General features: G+C 34.2%; 1 long non-coding RNA gene across 1 annotated transcript in view; it reads right to left on the reverse strand.

The window, feature by feature from the left end:
- LOC107446626 (uncharacterized) overlaps positions 1-2,499 on the reverse strand; it is a 65,071-nt gene extending 62,572 nt beyond the window's left edge. Inside the window, exon 1 of the long non-coding RNA XR_001584409.3 lies at positions 1,881-2,499. This is a non-coding gene — a long non-coding RNA (uncharacterized lncRNA). The remainder of the gene's footprint in view (positions 1-1,880) is intronic.
- Between the last annotated feature and the right edge of the window lie 3,567 nt (positions 2,500-6,066).

Genomic DNA, 6,066 nt, shown 5'->3' on the forward strand with positions numbered 1-6,066 from the left:
CAATTAACGTGCATTCCACATGGTATATTGAATTTATTGTTATAGCTTTTTCAAGTGAACATTAAAAAAAATGATTTTGTAGTAAAACAAGTAAAATTTGCTGAATTTTGTTCTGAAAACAAGAGTACATTTTAAAACAATAAGTATAAACCTCTTTTTCTTGCTTTCAATTCTTTCATTTTCGTTTATTTTATATGCGTTTCGTTTGATGTTGTTAAGTTACAAACAATTAACGTGCATTCCACATGGTATGTTGAATTTATTGTTATAGCTTTTTCAAGTGAACATAAAAAAAAAATGATTTTGTAGTAAAACAAGTAAATTTTGCTGGATTTTGTTCTGAAAACAACAATACATTTTAAAACAATAAGTATAAGCCTCTTTTTCTTGCTTTCAATTCTTTCGTTTTCGTTTATTTTATATGCGTTTCGTTTATTTTATACGGTGAACCGGAAGCCAATAAAATCATTTAAACATCTGTCGTTCTACCTTTGACAATCACACGATATCATTTTTAATATACGAAGAAGTAATAGTGGAACTTTATTTAATATGCACTAGAATTGCTCAAGGGGATATTGGAAACGATCTTGGAAACATCCCTGAGGATGATTTACTGATATAAAATTGCACTTTTGTTCCTCTGTGAAGGAGATGGCTCCCCAACATTGACACCTCGAATCATTACAGCTCACATATGCTCACATATGTAATTAAAATAATGATCAGAAACTAATATTATTATATTCTTTAATAATATAGAATAATATTCATTAATATTCATAAATAATATTTATTAATAATATATAATATATAATATTATAATACCATATAATATTATAATAATATATAATATTATAATAATATATAATATTGTAATAATATATAATATTATAATAATATATAATGATTAAAATAATAATCAGAATTAACTTTTTTAAATTTGTTTATCGAGAAATATATTAAATTATTATTACGGCAATCTAAATACGAATTTCAAAAAAGAAGTTTGTGGATAAAGGGCCCTGGATGCACTATATTTTCGGCAATTAAACTTTTACTTAAGAATATTAATTTGCTAGGTTTAGAAACGGTAAAATTATAACGTTAGTTTATTTTTTTTCTCTGTAATTTCACATTTATAATAACATTTGCTAGGAAGTACTACTACTAGAAATTATGATTTATTTCAAAGTAAATATAAATTCTCAGAAAATCTTTGCTGTTTTGTAACTGAAACAGGGCCTTTTGATATAGGTATTTTGTACATTATAAGATTTCAACAAAATTTCAATAGATGTGTTGGATATTGATTAACGTGAGTAATTTTCATCTGGAAATTAAATGAAGGTTATTGTTGAAGATTTCCTTTTGCACATGTTATTTGTATAAACATAAAAAATAGTTTTTTTTTTAATAAAATATCTTGAATCAAATCTACATGGAAACAAACACAACATACTATAGCAGATTAAAAATGTATTAATACTAAAATGACTATGTATCAGAGAAATTTCAACAAAATATAGTTAAAAAATACCTGCAACTATGTATGTATTGATTGTTAATGATTAAAGCCTTACTAGTTTCTAACCTTTCATATTTAAGGGGATAAATTAACATTATAATACAATTAATAGGCAGCATACTTTAAACGCATGCTAAACCTAAGTATGGCGAATATATGTAATTTTTTATTACAAACAGTATTTAAAATACCTTTAAATTGAAACATATATTTTAAAAACAATATCAGTGCACGTATGCTATTAAAATCTGGTTTTTTAAAAATGAAACCAGAGATTTCCTCGATAAAAACAACACTGAAACTACAATATTATAAGTTAGAAAATATTAATTAAAACATAAATGCAACTTACCAGTCCTTCAGATCCTATCCTGAGGTAGTACAATGAAAGGTCACGAAAGTTATTTCATTCCTAATGAATAACTGATAAATGTTTTGTTTTCCACTCAATTTGAAGTAGTTAGTTAATTAAGATAGCTTCATAACAATATTCCGACAATATGCCAGTTTAGTATTTTAGAATCACGCATTTTGAAAAAAAAAAATTTCTTTAGGATCACACCATAAAACCAGAAGCAATTAATAACACTAATATTCACTGAAATGATTGTGTTAATTTTACAGGAATTCACACTAATGAAAACACTGCACTGATTTTCATCAAGAAATTGAAAACGAAATAAGTTCACTACATTCATGTTCGTATGAAAAATTAAAGCAATAGCATGATAAATGATAATTTCAGAAGCTTTACAGTGATGCATAGCATTGCTGCGTTAGTTAATTTTCACTTCACACAAGAACTATTCAGACATCGTACTCTTAGAGGACAACATAAATATAATTATCCGATATAGTTAGATAAATTTCAGCTTGAGATTACTTGTAAAAAATAAATTCGCTTTGTTTACAATTCACGATGTTTTACAGTTGCTGAATTATCTATTTTGTATTGCTTTTAATTTATTTATTTTATTGTAATCCTTGCAGACTTGTGTGCTCAATTAAATAAGTGTCCCGCAGTGGACTGATCGTTAAGACACGGTTCCCAGCAGATCACCGAAGTCATGCATCACTGACTGCAGTCAGTGTGCGGGTGGGTGACCACTTGGATCAGCCAGCGTAGGGACCGAGGGTGTGCGGTATTGGTCCTCGTTAAACTGTTCTCCCGTAAAGTGCTTGACTTCGCGTGCAGGTCGTTGGGCTACTGAAGCGGAGGGGCCATCCCCTCTGCAGAGGATCAAAATTGTGATGGAATGTCTTCGGATCATCCTCAAGGATGTTTCCCAGACCGTCGCCAATAGCCCATTGTGAAGCTCTAGTGCGACGTAAATGAACAAATCAATCAATCAATCAATTAAATAAGTATGGATTCCGCGTTAACCCAGCGGTAAGAGAATTGAACGTCGATTTGGTGGGGCAGGGGTTCGATCATCGACTCCACTTAGACTTACCCAGTAAATATGATATAAGTGCTCATAAAATCTGTGGAATCGAAAGTCCTGTGATCAGTCACTGAGCAGTACAATGGGTACAGAGACCTGAAGAAAATTTCCTTACCCTTCGATCCATGCGTAAATAGAAGAAGTGACATCGCAAATGAGATTCCCTCTACATAAGATCAAAATTTTGATGTCGTGTTTTCAGATCATGCTCTGGGATGTTTCCCAGGCCATTGCTAATTGCCCATTCTGCAGCACTAGTGTGACGTAAATAAAGTAGCTACCTAAATAAGTGTGACTTATAAGCTTTTTATGAAGTAGAGCAACACATAGCACAATTTAGTATTAGTAGTGGCACTAGAGCTGCTCAATGGGCTATTAGTGACGTTCTTGGAAACATCCCCGAGAATGATCCGAAGACATGCTTTCAAACTTTTGATCCTCTGCAGACGGGATATCTCCCTTTGGTGACCTGATAACCTGCGTGTGCAATCGCAATTTAAAAATAGGCAGCATAGAGATACTTACAGACTTACGGTGGGATTCGAACCCGCTACTCCAATGCGTCAGAACGTTTAGCGGGTGATACCACTCAGCCAGGGAAGCCCACTTTTAGTAGTTGTAGTATTTTATTTGAGTCTCATTAGACCTGCACAATCAACTATTAGCGCTGGTCAGGGAAACATATGTAAGCACCTCTTTGGTGACCTGATGACCTGCGTGTGCAATCGCAATTTAGCAATAGACAGCATGGAGATACTTACAAGCTTACGACGGGATTCGAACCCGCTACTCCAACGCGTCAGAACGTTTAGCGGGTGATACCATTCAGCCAGGGAGGCCCACTTTTAGTAGTTGTAGTATTTTATTTGAGTCTCATTAGACCTGCACAATGAACTATTAGCGCTGGTCAGGGAAACATATGTAAGCACCTCTTTGGTGACCTGATGACCTGCGTGTGCAATCGCAATTTAGAAATAGACAGCATGGAGATACTTACAAGCTTACGACGGGATTCGAACCCGCTACTCCAATGCGTCAGAACGTTTAGCGGGTGATACCACTCAGCCAAAGAGGCCCACTTTTAGTAGTTGTAGTATTTTATTTGAGTGTCATTAGACCAGCACAATGAACTATTAGCGCTGGTCAGGGAAACATATGTAAGCACCTCTTTGGTGACCTGATGACCTGCGTGTGCAATCGCAGTTTAGAAATAGACAGCATGGAGATACTTACAAGCTTACGACGGGATTCGAACCCTCTACTCCAACGCGTCAGAGCGTTTAGTGGGTGATACCACTCAGCCAAAGAGGCCCACTTTTAGTAGTTGTAGTATTTTATTTGAGTGTCATTAGACCAGCACAATGAACTATTAGCGCTGGTCAGGGAAACATATGTAAGCACCTCTTTGGTGACCTGATGACCTGCGTGTGCAATCGCAGTTTAGAAATAGACAGCATGGAGATACTTACAAGCTTACGACGGGATTCGAACCCTCTACTCCAACGCGTCAGAGCGTTTAGTGGGTGACACCACTCAGCCAAAGAGGCCCACTTTTAGTAGTTGTAGTATTTTATTTGAGTCTCACTAGACCTGCACAATGAACTATTAGCGCCGGTCAGGGAAACATATGTAAGCACCTCTTTGGTGACCTGATGATCTGCGTGTGCAATCGCAATTTAGAAATATACAGCATGGAGATACTTACAAGCTTACGACGGGATTCGAACCCGCTACTCCAACGCGTCAGAGCGTTTAGCGGGTGATACCACTCAGCCAAAGAGGCCCACTATTAGTAGTTGTAGTATTTTATTTGAGTCTCATTAGACCTGCACAATGAACTATTAGCGCCGGTCAGGGAAACTACTGTAAGCACTAGTGCGCACTAGTAGTACTCAAAGACATGCCACCACATTTTTGATCCTCTGCAGAGGGGATGAATTCCCCTCTTTGTTAACTCAACAACATTTTTCAGTGGAACACCTTAGCAACGATCGGAACCACACACTTTTTTATATTCGCAGTTATCTTCCACTCGCTCACTAACAGCAGTCAGTAATGATTAACTTCAAGTTTTAATTAGAATACCATAACAAGCCATTTAGTATCTCTTTAGTAAGATACTAAATGGCTAAAGATACTAAGCCATTTAGTATCTTACTAAATGTCTGGTAAGATACTAAATATATATATACATACTAGCATTATTTAATTACCTCATTTTTTTTTGGAAATATGGCTCGAGCAGCAAGAGATTCAGCCTGTGTCTAATGCACATAAGAAATGGCACATGTTCGTGATACAAAGTCAGTAAGCAATGTCTGTTTGCGAATGCAAACTCTGTTTTTGTGTTTATTTATTCATAAATTTATTGATACAAATGCATATACAGGGTTGTGCAGTTAATTATATTAGCGAGTCTTATAAGCCTTTTATGAAGAGAACAAATTGCACGTTTCAGAGAAAGGCAACAGGCAGATACATCCAGGAAATATATATAAGTTGAAAAAGGATTGGTGGTTGCTGCCGCTCGGCTTTTTGAATGCTGCAATTTTTGTGTTTATTTGAAGATTCCAAACACAAGCATTTTAAAATGATTAGGCATATTATTCTAAGAATATACGATAGCATATATAAGAGGATTTGCTGTGGTTAGAAAAATTTTATTTATGATTCCAGTTGAAGATGATTGACCGGAGAGATAATATTTTTATTGAAAGCATAATTTATTTACATTGAAAATCTATTCATCAACAATTCTTTTTTTTACTGATGGAGCTAAGCAAATACAAGGAGAATATAAAAATGAGAAAATATATAATAGTTATAATAAATTTGAAATCATTTTTTTTTAATTCTTGATGCTGGTTTTCCAGATATAATATGGAATGGATATTCATTATAATATACACTTTACAGTCAATTCAGCGAATTATTTTATCAAATAAAATGTTGAAATTTTGAAATTTAGAAGGAATATGCAATTAAAAGAAGATGAAGCTCGGACCGTCGGCATTTTCCGACTATGAAAAGAAAACAAATTCGCTTATAGGTGTTAGTAAACATTTTGCCAAGGATAAATAAAAGAATTCATGC

Source organism: Parasteatoda tepidariorum, chromosome 2 (assembly GCF_043381705.1).
Source record: "Parasteatoda tepidariorum isolate YZ-2023 chromosome 2, CAS_Ptep_4.0, whole genome shotgun sequence".
Classification (NCBI taxonomy): domain Eukaryota; kingdom Metazoa; phylum Arthropoda; class Arachnida; order Araneae; family Theridiidae; genus Parasteatoda; species Parasteatoda tepidariorum.